The sequence below is a fragment of the Amborella trichopoda genome, chromosome 2 (assembly GCF_054954075.1).
Source record: "Amborella trichopoda isolate Santa Cruz 75 chromosome 2, AtrichopodaSantaCruz75HAP2 v2.0, whole genome shotgun sequence".
NCBI lineage: Eukaryota > Viridiplantae > Streptophyta > Magnoliopsida > Amborellales > Amborellaceae > Amborella > Amborella trichopoda.
In genome coordinates this window covers 12,212,351-12,235,846 of record NC_142337.1, presented here as the reverse complement: position 1 = coordinate 12,235,846, position 23,496 = coordinate 12,212,351, and the positions used below count along the sequence as shown (strand labels likewise).

Here is a 23,496-nt window from a genome sequence, read left to right as displayed (position 1 = left end):
AAAGAGCCCTATTTCGCACCAAAATCTTTTTGTTTTTTGTTTTTGTTTAAAGATGGAACTTTTTAAGGATCATAAATGAAGGAGTAGTTTTTGTCTTGCGGAATCCATATGCATTCCACCGGGAGCTTCTTTAGGAAAAAGATGTTGCAAAATAAAACTCTTGGTAATCGAAAGTGACTGATTCAAGCCTATTTGCTTGGTTTTTTGAGAAGCTAGTAAATTCAGTTGTTGATGTTTACGGTTTCATATTGATTGTGAGTATTGTGTTATGTTACTTTAGTTTTTTTTTTCATTTTCACATATTTAGTTTTGAAGTTTGGCTTTACATTTATGATAGAACTTTATTTCTTTGGTTTGCTATTTTTGTGATTATAATATATTTTTGGCTAGTTTCTATTTGAAACAAATTTAGATATTTATAATATATTTTTTACTATATTTTTAATTTATAATGTGAATTTGAAAATATTATTTTAGGTATGTCGATGTATATAATTTTAAAAAAATATCTCTATATCTTTTTTTTAAAAGTTTTATATCTCAATAGATTCAATGTTTCAAAACATATATTAAACCATAAAAATTCTAAGTTTTGTATCTTTGGACTAACTTTATCTTTTCTTAACCTATTTTTTTTTTTTTTTTTGCCACAAACAAATATAAAAAAAAATTATCTTTTTCCTCCCTTCACGTGATTTCCCCTAAATCTCTCTCTCTCCCGATTTTCCCATTCTCTCTCTCTCTCTCTCTCTCTCTCTCTCCCCGGTGTCTCTCACACTCACTTCCCCGTAAGGATTGATTGTATGCTCGGACATGGCATTAGAGAGACAGAGAGTAACTGAAAAGGAGAAAAAGAGGTGGAGCATGAACTGTGGCTTGCTTGAATCAGAGGCCTCTCTTCTTCCCCTGCCATATTTTTGCAGAGGAGAGAGAAATCACTCTCCCTCTTTCTCTCTCTCTCTAACTACCCTGGAAAGCTGAGGACACCAGATTTGGATCAGATAGTCGTTGGGTTCTGAGAAAACAGTGAAGATTATTTATGGTTTTTAGTTATCAGGAAACATCTCTATAATTTATTACTTTATTCTCTCTGCCCGTGATCTAACAAAACCCCCCCTCTCTCTTTCTCTGTATTTTCCCTACTCTCTCTCTATTTTGCTTTTCTTTCTGTCTATGTCCCTGCACGGAGCTCTCGGTTATGAGGGTGGGTGGAGCTCTGCTGCGAAAGTTTGAACTACTTGCCAGATACTGAGTCCAAGAATCAGTCATTGAGGGTAGGGATGGAGGAGGACCAATGGCTGGGATTCTTCTTCGTAGATGAAGGGTCAGCAGAGCTGTTGGATATGGTCAGAGGCAGCTCCGCCATGGCCAAGTGTTCTTTTTGGTTCTCTATGGAAGAGCCTCTCTCTCACTCCCTATTTTGAGAAAGGGATTCTTTCTCTTTCTATTATTCTCTCCAAATTGTCTTCTTTTTATTTCCAAAATCCCTCTCTCTATGCCATTTTTATAACAACTTCTTTCTCTTTCTATCTTTCTCCCAAATTATCTGCGTTCCCCAATTTTCAAAATGAGAGGACTATAATAGTTGTGTTCCAAAATTTCAGAAGAGCTTCTTCCTCTTTTTATATTTCTCCCAAATCGTCTTCTTTCCCCAGTTTTCAGAATCATAGGACTGTAATAGTTGTGGGTTTGTATTGGATTTCTAAGGCAAATGCAATGAATTTACTGCATTATTTTGAGAGGTCGAATATTCAAAATTATGTTTTATTGGATGACGGTTGGGGGTTCTCGTATGATTTTGCAAAGAGGGGGCTCCCAGTCTTTGATTCTGAATTGTTATAACAAGAGATTAGAGCTTTTGATCTAATGAAGATGGAGGGTGTTAACTCTAAGTTTACGAAAGATATTTTAATTAAGAACCATGTGATAAAGAAGTGTTAGAATCTGGTTTGGGAGCTTGGTTGATAACTGCAAACATGGTTCCAATAGAAAAAATGTGCTCAAACGTGACAGATCGGAGGGAGGATATGGTGTTAGTGAGAGATATGAAACCTCTTTTGTTCTTTAGAAACTCGGAGATCATGGTGAAGGCTTGGTCCCATAGTGAGAGAAAGATGGTGGAGATGGCTCAGTCTTTCGTCGGCCAGGGGAACCTGGTAGCGAAGAGAGAGAGAGAGAGAGCATGCGTATTGAAAAGCAAAACATATAGAGAGAGAAAAGAGAAACATGTGGCCAGAGAGACGGGAGTTAAGAAGAAGATATCATTTACGAGGTTAAAAAATAAGATAAAATTGGTATCTTTATAAAAAAAGATAGGTTTTCAAACTTAGGTTAATGAATGAATGAAACTTAAAAATAGGATCTGTGGAGATATTTTTTATGTTTGGCTTTATTTTTATGAAAATTTGAAAATATTATTTTTCCTATGTTTGGCTATTTTTTTAATTTATATTGCAAATTTAGCCTATGATTTTAATTTTGGACCATATTTATTTTATTTTTGTACTTTTAAGTTATCTTGAGCCTTTTAACTGTTGAGTAGTTCACAAATTCATAATGTTTTCTTCTTGTCCTCTACTAGTAAACAAGTTAATTGGTACATTCAATACACTGGACAAACAAAAGATCCAATTCAATTATTGTAATGAGTCTATTCATTCAAAATTATTAATATATTTAAGAAGCATTTGGCTCGAATGTAAAAGGATGTTGCATCTTGCGCTCAAGTCCTAGTAGAGGTTAGGAATGAGAAGTTGGGGCTTCTTGGATGGTAAAATAAAACTGGTTGAGGTCAAAGAGAAGAGGAAGAGAACGATGAAAGCAGAGCTAGGCCACTAGACCAATGGTGGAACTGGAAATTTGGAATAGTAAGCCACAAGCTGTAGGGCCTATAGATTATTTTCTTGCTCCCCTTGATCATACGGTTGTGACCCGAGTAAATATCAAGAAGGATAGAAAAGATAGAGTAGATCAACATGTGGCTAGGTGAATTTTTCGAGCATGTACCTTTTTCCAATGCCACTTCCTTGAAGAGCATCCAAGCTGTGATGGAACCAGTGAGCTGATTCAGTCCTAGATATATGTTTCCTACCGTATATGAGCTCAAGGGGCCTCTACTTTGAAAAGAGGTCGAACTGACCAATGAGCATTTCAAGACTCATAAGGATGCATGGGGTCAGTTTGGGGTTACCATAGTGACAGATGGATGGTCTGACTAGAGAGGTGGGAGCGTAATGAATTTAATGATAAATTGTCCATTAAGTACATTATTTTTGAGGTCAACAGATGCCTCTAATAATACAAATGATTTTGAATTCATTTTAAACTTGGTTGAAAAATGCATAGAGGAGGTAGGGGAGCACCAGATTATTCAAGTGGTTACTGACATGATTGCCAATACTATGGCAGTTGGTGGCAGCTTGAGAAAAGAAGTCTCACATATTTTGGACCCCATGAACGGCATATTGTACGGACTGCATGCTTGAGACCATTGACAACAAGGCAGTGGTGGAGTTAGCCATGACTAAAGTCGAGACGATTACAAGTTTCATCTACAACCAGCATGCGACTTGCATTTGATGAGGTAGTTTTGTAAGAATGAGTTGGTGAGAGATGGGTTGACCAGATACCTTTTATTTGTATTTGAAGTTTGTTCAAGGCCAAAAAGAAAACTTAAGAAAAATTTTCTTTTTGATGAGTGGAACGAAATCAAGTGGTCTACTCCTCTAAAGAGAAGGAAAGTTGGAAAAAAGTTGATCGGTCTATTAACGAATTCCATCCACTTATTAAAGTTTTCAACTTAGTGGATAGCAAAAAGGAACCACCTATGGGTCATATCTAGAATGTTATGGATGTTACTAATGAAGAGATTAGGCTCAATTTTGATTACAATGAAGAGATTAGGCCAATTTTGATTACAATGAAAATGGTTTTTAGCCTATTTTGGATGTTATAGATAAGAGGTGGGACTCAAAGCATGAGAGGTCCCTCTACTTGATAGGCTACTATTTGAACCATGTGATTTTTATGATGATCCACATATTGACACTCAAGGTCCTTTGTGGATGCAATCAATACATACTTGGTCATACTCATTCCCATTGAAGCAGAGCAAGACCTGGTGTTAACAGTGTGAGAATATTGTTTCTCTTGATATATAAAACTGATGTTACAATGGTGAATTTATACAGAAAGAATTGCATGCAACTACAGTATACAATCAGTAGTTGCTAAATCCGTGAGACACGGTTTTTATACACATTTAGTATACAATTGTGCATCGTGTCAATGTAATAATCAGTTATGATAAAGGATGCATATGTTCACACTTCCCCTCAAACTCGAGATAATTTGAAAGGAATCATGGAGAATTTGGAAACAAACTGTGAGAAGGGATGTGGAGAATGAGACTTGGTAAAGAAGTCCGCGAGTTGAGCAGCAGAAAGAACATAGAGCAGAGAAGTTGTGCCTGCCAAAAATTCTTGTCGAACAAGTGGCAATCAAGTTCAATATGTTTGGTGCATTTATATAACTCTGGATTTTTTGAAATATATATAGCACTTTCGTTGTCACAATAAACTGGAGTGAGAGTAGTAAGAGTGACACCCATGTTTGCAAGTAGCCAACGTAGCCAAATAATCTCAGTGGTAGTTTGTCGCATAGCCATATATTTAGCTTTTTGTGGTAGATTGAGCAATATGTTTTGTTTCTTACTTTTTCAAGATATAATAGAGTCTCCTAGAAAAATACAGAACCCAATAGTAGATTTTCGGTCACTTGGATTCCCTGCCAAATCTGAGTCTATGTAGGTTCGGAGCTCAAATAAGGAAGAGGAGGAGAAAAATAAAGCTTGATGAAGGGTATACTTGACATACAAAATGATGTGTAGGACGGTAGCGAGATGAGCAGAACAAGTAATACTCAAAAAATGACTAACAATATGAACTGCATAAGCAATTTCTAGATGTGAAATTGTTAGATATATCAGTTTTCCAACTAGTTGTCTGAAAAAGGTTGGATCAAGTAGAGATTTACCATATGTAGCGTGAAATTTAACATTCAATTCAATAGGGGTATCAACTCTCTTTGTATCATCTGTTAATCTAGCTTGGGAAATAATCTCTGAGGCATATTTTAATTGTGGAAGTAGATAGCCACGAGGGGAATATACAACTTTTAATCCAAAGAAATAGCGCAAGAACAAATTTTTTATTTCGAACGTTTGATTGAGCTTCTGTTTGATTTTTGATCATGTCATCCACATATAGTAACAAGAGAACTCGCCCTTCAGAAGTTTCAAACACAAATAGGGCCCGATCATAATGACTTTGTCGAAATCCAACAGATAGAACTTTATTGCGGAATTTCTCAAACCAAGCATGAGGTGCTTGTTTGAGGCCATAGAGGGCTTGTTGAAGTTTACACACCCTCTTTTGAGAATCAATGACTCCAGGAGGTAATTTCATATACATTTCCTCAGCAAGATCACCATTGAGAAAAAGATTTTTAACGTCTAATTGATAGAGGGGCCATTGCTGAATGGATGCTACTGAAATCAGTGTCCAAACAATAATCATATGGGTCACTAGAGCAAAATTTTTTGCAAAATCGATTCCATATTGCTGATTGGAACCATTTGCCACGAGGCGAGCTTTGAATCGTTGAAGGTTGCTATTTGCTTTTGTTTTGATTTTATATACCCATCGACATCCAACAACAGTCTTGCCTTTTGGAAGAGGTACAAGGTCCCAAACATGCATGTGATCAAGAGCAATTAACTCATCTGCCATCACATGTTGCCACTCAAGTTGACTTGCGGCTTTTTTATAGGTATGGGGTTCAGAATAAGAATGGATAGAAGCAAGAAAAGCTTGGTGCCGAGGTAAATTTTTTTCATAGTCAGCAAGTCAGGCAGGTTGTACAGAGATACAAGTGCTTCATCTAAGAGCAAGGAGTGGCATAGGATTAGTAGTTGGAAGATTTTGATCAGGACTATTAACATGAGCTGGATGAATTTCTTTTTGATTGTCAGTGTGGGGGACAACAATGGAATGTGCAGCAGCAGTTGGAATAGAATCAGAAAAGGGACAAGAAAAGAAATGTGAGAGGATGAGTTGTCATTGTTAGTTTTTTTAAAAAAGAATATGCTTAGAAAACACAACATGACGAGATACCCATAGTCTTTTGGTCATATGGCCATGACATCTATATTATTTTGGTAATTAGGGTACCTTATGAAATAATATTTGACAGACTTGGGAGACAACTTGGCTTTCTTAATTGAGGGTAACGAGAAAAGCAAGTACAACCAAACATACGCAAAAAGGAATAATTAGGTGATCTTGTGAACAATTTTGCAAAAGGTGACTCTCTAGATAAAATGGAGGACGGCATCATATTGATGAGATAAAGTGATGTACGAATACCTTCTACCCAAAATTCTTTTGGGACAGAGGTAGACAGAAGAAGTGCTCTTGTGGTTTTTAATATATGACAAGTTTTACGCTCTGCAACACTATTTTGTTCTGGAGTGTAAGATTTTGGTGTTGAATGTTTTTGTCAGATTTTTTTTTTTTAAAGCAACCCACTGGTGTATCCACCTCCAAAGTCTGAGCGTAAGGATTTAATTTGGTGGAAAATTGAGTTTCTACATATGAATAAAATTGAGTGAAAATTTTATAAAATTCAGTACGATTATACATAAAGAAAACCCACGTATAACAAGTCATCAATAAATGTTACAAAATATTGTGATCATCCTTTGGATAGAATAAGTACAAGGCCCCACAGATCAGTATGAACAAGATTAAACATAGAAGATGAAATGGAATTCACTTCGAGAGAAAGGAAAAGCATGAGATTTAGCACATCAGTAAAGTTTTTATTTGCAGTAGTACCAAGCACATGACGAGAAAATAAAAAATTTAACCGAGAACTAGAAATGTGACCGAGGTGCTATAAAGATGTGTCATCAACAATAGAAACAACACATACAGAAGAGGTTGGCGTATGAAGATAGTCCAGGTAGTCTAAATTTTAAACTTTACGTCTAGTTCCAATCAATTGCCCTGACTGCCTATCATGTATGTAACAGTAAGATGGAGAAAAAAAAACATTATAGTTTGAACGAGTAATCTGACCGATAGACAATAAATTAATGGCAAGTGAAGAAATATGGTGAACATTAGAAACCCTTAATTTATCAAAAGGGTCAGAAGTAAGAGATATGAAGCCAATTTTTGAAACTTTTTTAGTGGCTCCATTAGCAATATAAATAGTATTAGTAGTGGACTTACAATCTACTAGGATTGACTCATTAGATGTTATGATGAAAGGCTCATGAGTCGATCAACCAAGAAGTAGAAGTAGCGTTACCTGAGAAGGATGACATGAGTTCAAAGGTCAGATGTGAATGGGACAACATAGACTGCACTTGTTCAAGTGTAAGTGTCACGGTGGGTAGAGCAGCAGTAGAGGCGCGACGTGCAACTTGAGTTGGAGTGCAATTGTTTAATGATTGACTTGTATTAGCGACAATAGCAAAGATGAGTTTCTTCTTCTTTGGGTATGTGTACTTTATGTGTCCAAACTCTTTACAATAATTACATCTGACATATGTTATATTCTTTTGAGGGACATAGTACTAATTGCACTGATGCTGTTTAGTCTCATTTGGTCTCTGAGGTTGAGTTGTAGCAAAAACTATTTCTCCTTTAAAAGCTAAATTAAAAGATTTAATCTTGGTTTCTTCTGCAATTAGTTCTGAAAGAGATTGATTCAGAGTAGAGAGGGAGCTTCTGTGCACTAGGGCATTCCCGACACTTTCAAATTCTGAACGAAGTGCCATTAAAAATTCAATAACTTGAAATTCCTCTTGAGAATTTGCAATTATTTATGCACTATGACCATCTTTAATCGCAGGTTCCATGAGTACTGGCGCATCTCAATGCATCTTCATGGAAGAATATAAGTCTTGAATGGAATGCTCTCCCTGTATAAGGAAGCGGAGTTCGTATACTAGTTGGTGCTTTCGTGCCTAGTTGGTCTGATTATAAATTTCTTCAAGAAACATCCACGCTTCTCTGGTAGTTTTGAAGTAGTTTAGATTGATCCCTATGTTACTCTCTGATGTGTGCATTAGCCATGCTATAATTCTTGCATTATTTACTTCCCATTCTTCTATCTTTTGTGGCTCATCGGGTCTTTTTTGGGTTTCATCTATGTATTCGAGTAGTCATTTTTCATGAATTATATTATGCATAAATGATGCCCAAAATGTGTAGTTATTGCCATTGAGTTTAATAGATACAAGCTGATAAGACTCAGATTTTTTCTGTTTGGATAATAAAGAAACAAATACTTGCACCCATGTGATTGAGAAAATCAAAGAGCACAAAGGAACAAACACTTGTACCCGTGCGATCAAGAAAATCAAAGAGCACAATAAAAGGAATGAGAACACAATCTACTAATAGTGAGTGCAAAAGTATTGATGAGAGAGAGAGAGAGAGAGAGAGAGAGAGAGAGTTGAATGTTAAAAAAAAATGATATTTAAAAGGATCGCGTGTTGGGAAAGAAGAGCTGGAAATGAGTTGGAAAGCTCAATGTTGAAAAATCAAAATAAGAAAAATTAGAGGTTTGAGAAAACTCTAAAAAGATAAAGGTCATTCAGTTTGGTAGAAAGCTCTATTCAGACAAAATATCAACGGATCACCAAATCTTCACTTGGCTCTGATACCATATGAGAATATTGTTTCTCTTGATGTATAAAACTGATGGTACAATGGTGAATTTATACAGAAAGAATTTCATGTAACTGCAATATACAATTAGTAGTTGCTAAATCCGTGAGATACGATTTCTATACACATTTAGTATACAAATGTGCATTGTGTTAATGCAATATTCGGTTATGATAAAGGGTGAAGGTTGCTATATATGTTCACAAACAGGTCCAAGAAGTATATAATGGCAATGGAGTCACCATAAGACAAGAAAAAAACTGTCAACACCAGTAAATTAAATTTAACTTTTTTTTTTTTTTTTATATTAAAGTTAAGATAAATCTATTTTTTAGGATTTGAAATCCTTCTTTTTTATATGTCAAAAAAAATATTTGAGATTGAGATGATCAATTATAAGGCTTTTCACCATTAGATCAATATTTTCATGTGGATTTTTAAGATGCTTCTTTTTCTATGGTATAAGGTGTGACACCTTATATAAATTTTTCATGAAGGTAATATGACTAAAAAAAATTCAAACCCCCTCACGAGTGCATGATTTAGGTTGACAGCAAAAATAAGTATATTTGGCATATTATCATTTGGTGTGGAATATGTAATTTTCCCAATATTATATTTTTTGTGTATCATTCAAAGCTTTATCTTCACTTAATATGGATTGAATAATTGATAAAAGAAATACTAAAATGATTTGAAAGAAGATTTTCCTAATTTCTAATATGTATTTTTGTTTGTATTTGAGCATTTTATCTTCATTCTTACGTGAATATTCTTTGAAAGATTGATTAAAAAATAGAAAAAATATAAAAAGAAACTGTTTATCTTTGGTACAAAGCCGTCACAATCACTCTCATCCATTATATTTCAAATATACTCTTTTTGAATCATGGTTTTTATCTCATTCATGAGGTGAGGTAAAAACCATGATTCAAAGAGAGCATTTTTGTCTAATTTTGTTTTGTTTTACCTTTGGATCTTCTACATATATGATTCTGATTGAGTTGGATTCAAACCATTTTACCATGTCTAGTCCTTAAATAGGGAGTCCTTTTTTTTTTCTTCTTGTCGTAAAAAAGAAAAGAAAAAGGATTCAATGTTGGGATTGGACTAAGGCCATAAAGACGTGGTCGTGGCAGCGACCTAGGTAAGTTTTACTACCCAACTCACCCTTATGAATCTCTATTAAAATTATAATTTCGTTGAAAATCATTGATATATAATCTAAAAATACGTTACTACATTTTTTTTATTTTTTTTCTGATGATTCGTGAACTTTTTGTATTGTATGGGCTAAGTTTTTTATTTGCCCTTATTTTAGTTTTCTAAAATATTTAAAAAACAAAATTGTCAATAATCCATCTTCTATATACTTATAGACATTTAATAACTCCACTTACTTATTTTAATTTTTGCTGATTTTTAGTTATTTTTTACAACTTTACATTTTATGCTGATATGTGGATCTCTGTTGGGCTCTTGCAGACTCGGGCAAATTTTGAAAAGATACCGTTTCATAATTACAAGGACTTATCAAACCTTTTCATACTTAAAAGAAAGTACGTATCAAATAGTTTACATTAAAAAAGAGTGCATATCAAGTACTTATCTAACCATTTCATAATTAAAGGTAAGTACTTCTCAAATAGTTTACATTAAAAAAGAGTATTGATCGAGCACTTATCAAACCATTTCGTAATTAAAGGTAAGTACTTACCAAATAGTTTTTTATAAAAAAGAGTACGTATGATCACGTACGTATCAAACCATTTCATAATTCAAAGTAAAAGTGAGTAGTTATCAAAAAGGATTATTAGTACTTATCAAAGTATTTCATAATTAAAAATAAGATTATTAGTACTTTATCCAATAGTTTATATTAAAAAAAGCGTACTAAGAGCATTAGTTATCAAAAAAGATTATTAGTACTTATCAAAGTATTTCATAATTAAAAGTAAGTACTTACCCAATATAAAAGTAAATAGTTATCAAACAAGATTATATCAGCAAATGGTTATCAAACAAGATTATATAAAAGTAAGTAGCTATCAAACAAGATAATTAGTACATTTCATAATTAAAGTAAGTAGTTATCAAACAAGAATATTAGTAATTTATCAAAGTATTTCATAATTAAAAGTATACATTAACATTTCATAAGTAAAGTAAGTAGTTATCAAACAAGAATATTAGTATCTTATCAAAGTATTTCATAATTAAAAATATACATTTTCCGTTGCCGGGATTTGAACCCGGGTCGTCTGGGTGAAAGCCAGATATCCTAACCGGACTAGACGACAACGGATTGATACTCTGAACATTAAACATTAACCATTATAATCCATCTTCATAGTTCTATCATATTCCTTTTTTCCAAATGGCGGACTTCACACGCAGACGTACAGTTTTTATTTTCCGGGACATTTTCAACATTATTGCTTTCGCCACTTAACAATTTTGGTCGGTGCCAATTTTTTTTTGGTAATAAAGAATTGTATTCTTATTTTGGCGAGATTTGTTGATTTAACAATGTTGGTCGGTGCCATTTTTTTTTTGGGTAATTAATGTATTCTTTATTTTGGCGAGATTTGTTGGGAAAAGGTTATGATGAGGATGATGATTTTGGCGAGATTTGAGATGCTCCCATTGCGGAAATGTGAAGTGCAAAAGATTTTGTGCTTTAGCATGAAGTATATTGCAATGTAGGAAAAATTGAACCGGAACGGTTAACCGGATATGGGGCCAGAAGCGGTTCAATTGGCTTAACTGGACAAGTCCCAGACGGTCAAAAAAGTGTTAAAAAAATCTAATAAAATATGAAAAATATATTTAAAGCATGATTAAACAAAACACATCCACATGAAGTTGAAAATTTAATGAAAAATAGATTTTAAATAATCAAGTTGTGCCCTGAGGTACTTTTGAAATTTTTCAAAAAAGATGGAAAAAATAAAAATAAATATTAATGGTCAAATTTTTTTCTAATATTTTCCAAAATGATAAAAAATATTACAAAATATATTACAAAAAAAATTCCTAAATTTTGAGATTTTATATATTTTTTTAAAATACCCGGTTGGTTTACCAACACCAGAAAACTAGGTGGTTAGCACTTGAACCGCTCGATTTTTCTACATTGGTATATTTGTCCCTTTAATCTCTACAAGTAAAACTTGATCGACCGGTATTTTTAGGATCCTAAACCTGAAAAAATGGGAAAAAAAATCAGATTGCATTCTATAAGTGTCTAATAACATTATGAGATTAACTAAAGACCATCTAATTTTTGAAGAGTGAGATCTAAGCCTTGAAGAACTAAAAATCTTTGTTTTTTTTTGAAGGATTGAGGTTTGTATAAGGCACCTACCTTAAACTATTAAAGTAAGGTGCACTTTAAAAGTTATGTGAAAGAAGTACTTAAAGTGCCAGAAAGCTTGTGAGGACATGAAAAATCTATTATTATTCCTGATTATGGTATTTAACGCTAAAAAAATGGTGCAGATTGAGCATATTTATAAATAATATTTTTTTTTGAAAATCGACAGTCTAGGTACATCTTTTACGGGATGCGCGTCTCTATGACTTGAATTTTCCACCCTGCCAATCTATGTATTTTCAAGCCAAGATAATCACTTTGAGGGTTTCCTAGCATCCACACAACCTTTTCCGATAATCACTTCATTAATATAAAATTGATCTTATATAAACTCTTTCATTTCGTAAATAATCACTTAGTAATTCTTTAGGTGGATCCCAAACTTTAATATTGAAAAAATCTTCTCAAGTAGATCTTTTGCTTTGTATGCTCCAATGAAGTTCATTAAATTAACAATATTAACATACACTAATAGACGCCTAACCTTAATGTCACGCTTCTTTAGAATTGGTTACCTGTGATGTAAAGAAAAAAATACAAAGATATCATTTATTTTTAGCACAAGGAGGTCACAACCACTCGTTGTCTTTTAGATTTCAAATCGGGTGGTTGTGAGCATGTCATTGACTATACTCAAAGTAATTTTTTTTTTTCGAATTTCTTGACACACCCTAAGCCATCAATTTTGACATCTAATAGCTAGAAGTAATGAGAAATGTTTCTATACTTCCCATACAACATAGAAGATATATACGTCCCTCCTCATCTAGCCGTCCAATTTAGATCAAGTGAGCCACGCACTGTTTGATTTAGATCTGATGCCTTAGAGTAATTTATTTTTAAATTTTTATACAACTGGTATGATATGAAAGTTGTAATCTACACTATTCGTAATAGGGTGCATCTAAAAAAAATATTAAAAAGAATTTTTCGATAAAATACAATAACCAAAATACTTCTTTAATCTTTCACGGATATTTTGATCATTTTATTTTATTAGAAATATTTTTTTTATATATTTTTTATGAGTGCGAGTTTAAGAGAAGAGTAGGCGCTGAAAATTTGGTGTCAAAATATTTTGTAGAGAAATAATTAAAAATAAAATAGTATAGATACATGACATTGTGAGTGGGGCCATCTCAGTTGTCCATTCAGAATGGACGGTTGGATAATGAGAAGTATATAAGTTCTATGCTATAGGAGAAGCATAAGAAGCTTGCACAAGAAAAATTATGATGTCCTTATAAGAAATATAAATAGTCTTATAGTATATAATCGCATGATATAGTGCAAAATGACCATTTACCACTATTACAAAGAAGTCGCAATTACCTATGACCATCCAATATGAAATTTGATAGCTTGGGTGTATCACAAAGTTTGAAAAAGTTTCTTTTGAACTTTCAGCATGGTCAATGGAATAACTGCAGCCGCCCAATTTCACATTCAAATGTCAAGAATAATTGTGACTGCCTCGTATCAAAGGTAAATAATCTCATTGCATACTTTTCCTTTTTTATAATAAATATTGAAGATAAGTATACTAAAATGTATTGATTTTACCAATATCAAAATTTTAATGTTGTTTCCTAAGAGTGAATTGCCATAGATTATGAAGTCGCTAGCGAATGTGTCTTTGTTTAAAGCTCCGATTGCTTTGGCATGTGCAAACAAATTAGTTTGGGTGGAACCTATGTTGCCTTGATCATTTACAAACAAATTCGGAAAATACATACCACCTTAACCATCCATTAGTCAATAATGTATGATTGATGTGACAGTTTCCCTTTTTATTTTTACAAGAAAAAAGTTTGGACCATTTATTGATTTGTGCGTGTCATCTTTGTGCACGGGTCATGCTAGTCTTACCTGTATCGTTCCAATTTTATCTTACGTCTCTGAATAGACATGATCCGGATTAAGCAAAAGGATGTGTCAATCCCCCGTCCATTGTTTATAATGAATGTTTGGGTGAGATGCAATTTATTAAAAAAAAAGATGCAATTTAATTTTTAATTTTGTATTTTTTTTGTGTATTTCAGTAAATCAAACTTAAAAGGACGAGGTTCCTATGTGTCTTAGGACTCATATGTAAATATACGCCCTCTCGTTTTCATGGATTTTGGACCTAATTTTGTAGATATCTATAATATCTAATATAGAGATCATTAATATGTAAAGTTAATAATAATTAAAAGCTAAAAATGATAATTCTTTTGAGAAAATTTTAAACTCTTAAATTTTATTGTTTTAGAAGGGACCACACCTTTATTTCAATCTTAAAGACGATATTTGATACCTTGGCGATGTAAATGTAGAAATGAGTCCCCCTACCCATAGACTACTTTTCGAAGCTGAAGCCCGATTTCTAGGTGGAGTTTAACATTGATAGAACACAATGCATCTTCAATATATTTTCCTATTACCAGAGCGCTAGTAAAACCTGATGTATTCACCATCCATTGAAATCATAGACTACGATATAGAGATGAGAGCCCCAACAAGTTTTGACTAGTGGGTGGCTCTCTTTAATATTACACCCCTAGTTTTAACGGATGGTGAAGATTACATGTCACCTTTGGTACTCTAGAAGGAGCTACACTCTTTAACATATTAAAAAAAAAGAAAAAAAAAAAAATTCCACTGTTCACAAATTACTCGCCACTCTAGCGCGTCCGAGTATCCTCGAGTTAGGTCCAACTTGGGGATCTTAAGAAAAAAAAAAATTCAAAAAATTTATAAAACATCCAATAACAAGAATATATATATATATATATATAGAAAATTTTATGTAGAGCCGAGGCTCTAAACCATCAAATTTGTGCCTACCTAAAAAATTTCATTAGAATATGTTGTTTTGATGCTCAAATATCTTCAAATTGATCATCTGGACATCAAGATGCATAGACATGTGAAATAGTACATTTTGTAACACATGTTTAGACCGTCAATTTTCAAGATTTTCATAGATTTGTTAATCAACACTATGTTTGAAGCTTTAAAATTTATAAATAAATATGAAAATATATTTTAAGGCTATCACAAAGATTTCCAGTGGTGAAACCACATTTCTCGACACTATTTGAAGGTAGACTCTAATTTGGTTGTTTAGAGCCTAGGCTCTATACAAACCGCACCCACACACACACACACACACACACACACACACATAAACATATATATATATATATATATATATATATATATATATATATATATATATATATATATATATATATATATATATATATATTCTATTATTTTGGCAGATTGGAAAGTGTTTTGCCCATGAATATTTATTGTCATATTTTTTTCTTTTTTTGGATTATTTTCATAATACACACAGTCACAAATTGATTTATTAAAACTTCATTTTTAACCTCATTTAGATGTGCTTTGTTTAATTTTATTTTAATTATATGTTTCCTATTTAATTTGGTTATTTTTTGTACTTTCTATTTTCTTTAACACTTTTTTTGCTGCTGCAAAATTCGGGCCAACTCGGGCAAGGGCTGAGCAAACCGATTTGAGTTGCTCTTTCTAATACTGGTCACCACCTCTTTAATTCTCGAATTTGAGATGCTCTGTGCGGAAAACCTTTCTCTTAAACTATGATGATGATGATGATGATGATGATGATGGACAAATCAATACTAATATCTTATCCTCTTAAATGTGCTTTTTTAGTTGCCGGTGAACTTTTTAGTTGCCGGAATCCACATCTTTGTGACACGCATTAGTCATATTAATTCTAGGATGAGGTTTCTATAATGCCTAGGATTTATGAAAATAAAATAAGAAACCACCTCAAATCCTCATCTGAAAAGTATTGTCGGCAAAGGAGATTTCTATTGTGGCCCTAAAACCAATCTCCAACACCAATAATAAAATTCGAAACTAAAAAAATGATACAAATCTTGCAGATTTATAAACTCTTATTTCTAGAGCGAAATAAACAGTCTAAATAGTTGGTTACAATACATACTTTATTTAGAACTTGAAATCTTATTTTTTTTTCACAACCGCAGTGTTTAAGTCGAGATGATCATTATAAAGGTTTTTCCACTGCTTGAATTGGAATTTTGGATGAGGTATGAGGTGATACTTTACTTACTTTGATAGGACTAAAGCCCTATCAAACGATTTACCTTAATTCTATCATTTCCTGATGGTTGTTGGTAGCCAACAGTCCCCAAATTTTATTCTATTCACACTTTTCTTACAAGAACTTTTGGATATGATAATATGGAGTGTGGGCCATTTTACCGGTGGACCACTTACTTCCACTAACTCCCTTAGTGCAACCAATTTAATTGAATTCCCAACAGCTGGGAGTTTGGCCCTTTCTTACTGTTTAAGAGTGCCCCATTTTCATCAGCGCATTTACCATTGGATTGTGCAACTTTAATTTTGATACCTATTTTCTCTTTATTGAAAGTACTACTCATTAAGAAGTGGGGTAATGAAAATGTGGAAATACACTCTTATTTTAGCTTTATTACTTATTCATTGTTGAATGTTAGCTTGGAATGTCGGTAGGAATGGAACTCTAAGCGTCATCGTGTGACACTTCACCACTCTAATCCCTCACGCCTGGCACCCATTCTAGCTCTTGTTCCAATTTTTATCGAAACCATAGACTGCACCTATACAGGTGTAGCTTGAGTTACTCAAGATTGACTGTGCATCATTTGTACTTATCAATGTTTTACTACTCGGCCGAATCCACTCGAACTAGCTTGGCTATATTAAAAAATAAAAAGAAAAAATACAAACTTGTAGAAAACAAGTATAAAACTTATACATGCAATTTTGGATATATTTTCCAATGATTAGAGAGTTTTTATTGTCAGTGTTAGATTTTTGTATTTTCTTTTCTGGATTTTTTAAAAATATCTCCAGCCATAAATCAATAGTTTCTAAAGAAAAAAATTTATTTAGAGCTAAGGCTCTAAACAATCAAATTAGGGCCTACCTCAAAAATTTCACTAGAAGATGTTGTTTTGATGTCCAAATGTCCTCAAATTGATCATCTCGACATCAAGAAGTATGGACATGAGAAAAAAAAGAAGAAGACATATTTCAAGTTTTGGAAATAGTGCATCTTATAACGCAGTTTTGGACTGTCAATTTTCAAAATTTTCAAGTTTTCATAGATCTGCTCGATCTACACTATTTTTGAAGCTTTAAAGTTTAGAATTAAATATGAAAATATATTTTAAGGCTATCACAAAGATTTTCAGTATTGAAACCACATTTTTCAACACTATTTAAAGGTGCGCTTTACTTCGATTTTGCTCTATACCAACCACACCCTTTCTAAATACTTTTTTAATTTTTTTTTTAAGGTATATAGATTCATTACGCTAGTTTTTAGTTTTGATTCACTTTAAAAGTTTTTATTTTATATTTTAGCAATTTTATTTTTAATATTTTAAGTCCTTTTTGGTATGAACATTATTCAGATGAGTAACACACCTCAGCCCAGGGCTGAGTCCTTGGGCCAAGGGAGTAAGAGAACATTGGTACTTCTCAAGGTATAGTTGAGATGAATATTATTGTACTGACTGATGGGTTTAAGAATTGGTACAAATACTTATCTGTAACATTAGTCAGTAATATGAATATTGAATGGCAACTATGAGTAGCATGCACTATACTTAGTGGGAGTATTCAATATTCTCCCTTATCTATCATCTGTTTTCTTCTCTTATTTCTATCTCACATAGGCCCCATGTCTAAGTATCTTGCCCAGTTTGTATATACTACTTGAGATGTTTTACTCACTCTACTCTCTGACAAATTAAAAATTTGTTGTGCTCATGCCAATGCTGAGTTCTTTTTCTGCACCAGTTACTCAAAAATGGTCATCAAATGGAAAAATACTTCTATTTTTCATGTTTCAGTAAGCGGGATGGAAAGATGAAAACTATATTAAGCTGTAATCTGCTTGATTATTGGGCTTCTCAAGTCAGTGAGACAACTTGAGAATAAGATGAATTATACTGCCCACTACATGTTTGATGCAATACATGCAGTATGGACTATCTTTTCATAGGTTATACAAATTATCCCTTCATTTGGAAAGTTGTTAAAGTGGGCGTTACAACTCGTAGTTTGTAATAAGTCTCCTCACAAGCAGTTTAGCACCTATTATAATGGCAGCTACCTGCTTTATTAATAAGTTTCAGATTGTTAGACACTGTAGGCGTCCAAATGTAGTAGAAACAATTACAAATAATTGAAAAATACAAAGATCGGAGAGACCAGATAGAGATTACATATCTTTTTTGGATTTGATCTCCTTTAAATTTTGATTTGCTCCATTTAGCGCATTGAGAGTTTGATGACGTTGTCTTAGATCTCCTGTTCTGATTACGAGAACTAGGACAATAGTTCAAAGTGTAAATCCCAAGCCTTGAAGGATAGCTCGAGAGTTCTCACTTCTGTGAGAAAGTGGATATGTTGCCAGGGTCTGCTGGAAGATTTCTAGAAGAGGAAGAGAGCAAGGGACGTGGGTCTTATTCAACACTTTTTAGAGAGGTGGGAATGCCTGGGAAGAGTTATGTAAAATCCGACCCTCTATAACCATCTTTTAAAAAATGTCCCTCTTTTTTTTTATAAGACTAAAACCAAAAATCTCATTCTAAAAATATTATCCAATTCCTCAACCCATAACAACTTCTATAAAAGTTCACCTTCCCACACACCAAAATCCAAAACAAATCTTTTTTTTTTTTTTGACAAGGTTATAAATTTTTATTAATGATTCGATAGAACATTACAATTACATCGGCAATGTATCACATATTACAAAATCAGAAGCACTCATACCTTGTTTAGGCAATACATCAGGTATACTTTTTGCCTCCCTATAAATATGGCAAAATTCTATGTGCATTTCATTAGTTTCATTCATCACCTGTCGTCATAGAGATCTCAATACCCACAGGGGTCTCCAAATTTTGTTATGCCATTTGACCACTTTGTGGAAGTCTCCTTCAAATACCCGATACAAACTTGCATATATATATTTCACCATCTTAATGCCATAAAGCAAAGCAGTTAACTCAGCCTGATGTGCTGTGGAAGTACCACAAGGTCCAAAAAAACAACATAGAGCAACACCCTCAAAAAATCTAAGGACTCCCCCAATCCCTTCTGGGGCCAGGATTCCCTAACGAACTACCATAAAAATTAAACTTAATACATCCATATGCTGATGGACTCTATCCTCCTTTAGGTTTGGATAAAGAAGTAGATTGCCATATGATTTCTCTCAAATGAAGTACAACACCCACCTTTAACACTCCATCACCATCCTTAGTAACCGAAAACCATAACCACACTATATGCAGAATCCTATCTTGAACTTGTTCCAACGAAGATACTTTTCCTTCAACTGTTTTTCTATTACATTCCAACCATACCTCCAATAGCAAATCAGATCTAAAGATATTCTGTACGACTTTCCCTCTCTTAGACGATTTTGAAATACAAAGATGCTCCAATATGTGGACATGCCCATGTGGTAATATCAAATGACAACCAACCACAAGAAAGGCCCACCTCTATGGTCGACAAGTGAAAGGACAATAAAGGAACAAGTGATCCCCATACTCTTTTCATTTTTGCATAATAAACCATTGTTCACTGAAAGTTTTCTCCTTCTTCACAGATTGTTGATAATAAGAGCTCTGCCTTACAACTATTCCCAAAGAAATATCTTAACCTTGTGAGTAATAGACCATGTCCAAATTTTATGTATTCTTCTTTCAGTCCATCGAAAGTAGTCATAGAATAACATCCTATTGGCATATTTATTAGAGAAGACTCTGTCACTTTCCTCTTCCCAAACTACTTCATCACCTACATCCCTTGAAATATAGGTTTCTTGCAAATCATTAAGAAGCTCAGTCAATTGAGAATTACTAACATCTGGCATTCTGTTATAGATGCATTTGATGCTCCAATTGCCACCTGAAGCATATCTATCATAAACCTTATTCACTTTCGCCAAAGAGTTGGATACCTTAGAGAAAAGTTGAGAGAAACGATACTTCAATGGCCTTTCCCCAAACCATTTGTGAGACAAAAAATTTACCTTATCTCCATTTCCAACACCCATCGGCTATATTTAACAACTAGACCTCTACAACTGGTAATGTCCTTCTATAGCTATGAGTGAATACGCTTATCCCTTCCACTACTAATAAACTGTGCATTATGTTCCAACCCATATTTAACTGCCAATACTCTTCTCCAAAGTTGCTCTTCATCAACCATAGATCTCCACCACCATTTAGCCAAAAGTGCCCTACTCACCATTAATCCTTCTAATCCCTAGACCTTCCTCCACCTTAAGAGTACAAACTCTATCCCAATTAACCAAATGATAGATTTTCCCCCATCCAAAGACCCTCATAGAAAATTATGAATGTTTCTAAGGTTTTGGTAACATTGTTAGGCATTAACAATAATAACAATTGATAAATAGGCATATTTCCTGAAGAAGAGTTTATAAGAATAGCACAACCACCTGAGAATATGGATTTGGACTTCCATAGATCTAGTTTTACTCGATATCTTTTAATAGTGGAATCCCACACACTCCTAGGCAGCCTATAATAAAAAATTGGTAGCCCATCTTACATCCCACATGAGCTATAATGACAAATAAGTGAGCATTCGAAAAACAACACATAATCCATCTTATCCATTTCAAACCAAACCCAATCCTTCTTATTATCTTACTTAAGATGTCTTATTCCATCCTATCATATGCCTTTTCCATATCAAGTTTAAACAGTAATCTAAGCGCTAGAATGTATAAATTCTTTGCTACTAGAATATTATTTGTAATGAGTGTATTGTAAAAGAAGGCTTATTGTGGCTAGATATAAGCAAAGGCAAAACCTTGGCAATGATCTTGTAGCGGCTAGTCAGAAGGCTAATGGGTCAAAGATCATTGAGACCTACAATGTAGTCCGTTAGTATTACGGCAATGAAGGTTGAGATGATACTCTTATTGACATGGTCATTTTCCATATTTTCCTCCTTCATAGCCAACAAATCATCCTTTATCAGCCCCCAAAAATTATGAAAAAATATGAGAGGCAAGCCATTGGGTCCTGGTGCCTTATCTCCTGACAAAGAGAAAATTGTAGATTTCAATTCCTCTATCGAAATAGGTCTCTTAAGGTCTCTTGCTTCATGTTCACTAAAAGTCTTAAAGAGTACTCTCTCCCCACAAACCCAAAAGGCGTTTTCACAAGAAAAGCCTTCTATTATCTTATTTCCCATCCAACCAGATTATCTTCATCAACATCATCAAATTGAAGCCCTAAAATATCGTTTTTCCTTCTCTTTGCATTCGCCATGGCATGAAAGAACACAATATTATTATCCCCCTCCTTCAGCCATTTTGTCCTGGATCTTTGTTTCCAAAAAATTTTCTCTAGTCTAAACAGTTCATGTAAAAAGTTATTGAGTCTATTCTTTTCCACTTACAACTCTTCCATTAGAACAACATTTTTTTGAATGTCTTGTTCAATCTAAGTAATGTTTTGAATGGAACTCAATTTTTTTTTGAAATAAAATTTAGTACTCTTTTTCCATTGAATAAGCTTGTTTCACATTCATTAGCTTTTTGTGCATTATATGTCCACAAGCTCCAATCACCATAATATTCTGCCAGGTACGTTTAATCAGATTTCTAACATCAACCTCATTAAGCCATACAATGTCCAATCTAAAAGATCTTGGTCCCTGAAAATCATTGGACGTGTTTCTGTATGGAAAATGCCGCTGATGTATGTGTTTTGGTATATTTGAAAGCCCTAGGACATTCAAGGGCATCACCATAAAACTCAATAGCTTAAAAATAGTTATCATAATCACTATGTGGATTGGGCCTGATATTGAAAGATGGACGTAGATTTTATATGGTGTCAACATTATAATGTAGAAGTAAGTGACACTTGAAAAATCTACTTGAAAAGGTTGTTCTGTTATCGAAAATCCTTAGGATGGCGAAAATATATATTTTGACCCTTAATTATTAATTTATACAGTTTAAGGCTCTAAAATGGTATAAATTGAGAAACCTATATGCATTTGAAAATCTTAAAATAGATGGTATAAATACTTATAAGATATGTTGTTTTAGGACTTGAAATTCAATTTTTCTTCTATCCATACATTTTAAGGGCAAGATGATCAATCGTGGGGTTTCTTGACATTGAAACAACTTTTAGAGTGGATTTTTTAGGTGCATCTTAGTTCTAGAGAATTAGGTTGACACCTTATATAAACTTTTTTCTTGAATGAATGTTGAGGTGTAGCAAGGAGAGATATCAGAGGTCGCCCGAATGGGCATAGCAAAAAGTAAACCAAAAGCATACTCCACTACTAAACAAAATAAAGCTTAATTTTGATGAGAGCTCCGTAGAGAATCCAGAGAAAGTTGAGATTAGGGCTATTTGTTAGAGATAAAGAGGGGTTTTGGGGCCTTGTGAAATATGCATAGACAATGAGGTTAAAGTTCTCTCATACAAGATTTGAAACTGATGGAGTACTTAGAAGGGCTACAGAATCGAAGGCGACTCCAATGCAATCAAATGGTCTACAGGATTATATATTGATAATATATAATATATTTTTGTTGTGAATTTTTGATTAATTCAGTATAAAATCCAAAGGTCACACACACATATATCATTTTGCCTTAGAAGTATGTATGCTAACTCCCTTAGGAAAAAGTAATACATGGGAGAAATGTTTTGTCTCGAAAATTGGGATTCACCTAAAAATCACTAGATTATTATTCCAAAACAAAATTTTGATTTTTAGTTCCTGAACATTTGGATCTTGCTCTCCAAAAATTGGACAGTCACTATTCGAGCTTGGCATGTTATTTTTTTCACGCAAATAGATAGTACAATTTGAATTCTTCCTTAAACAAATAGAGAGTACAATTTGAATTCTTCCTCTTTTTTTCTGTGAAGTTTGATCGATAGGTTCAAGAGTTTACAACCTAAAAGATTTGAGGTCTAAAAAATACTCTTTGCATAACTTGTATCCAAGGAAGCAGATGGACAAATATGCCCCACAAGGAGAGAAAATCATTTCGACATGTAGTCCTTCGGGCCTTTCACCTTCAAGCATTGGTTCTAGGGCTGAGAATTTACCCAATTCGAACCCGAAACCCGAATTTTGGATCCTCTGCGGATCCGGGTATTGATCCAAGATTTGGATCCAAATCCTAATAGTAATTCGGATCAGACCTAGGTATATGTAGATCCGATTCAGATCCCACCCAATTTTTAAATTAGTGTATCATATATATATATTAATTAATTTATGATATGTGATTTTTTA

At 33.5% G+C, this 23,496-nt stretch overlaps 2 non-coding genes across 2 annotated transcripts; both read right to left on the bottom strand.

Annotated features, from left to right (window-relative positions):
• Positions 1 to 10,972: 10,972 nt before the first annotated feature.
• TRNAE-UUC (transfer RNA glutamic acid (anticodon UUC)) lies at positions 10,973 to 11,046 on the bottom strand. Its single transcript has one exon. It is a non-coding gene; the product is annotated as a tRNA-Glu (tRNA).
• A 2,876-nt stretch (positions 11,047 to 13,922) lies between these two features.
• LOC148783109 (U6 spliceosomal RNA) lies at positions 13,923 to 14,025 on the bottom strand. The gene has a single exon (XR_016050730.1). It is a non-coding gene; the product is annotated as a U6 spliceosomal RNA (small nuclear RNA).
• Positions 14,026 to 23,496: the final 9,471 nt, after the last annotated feature.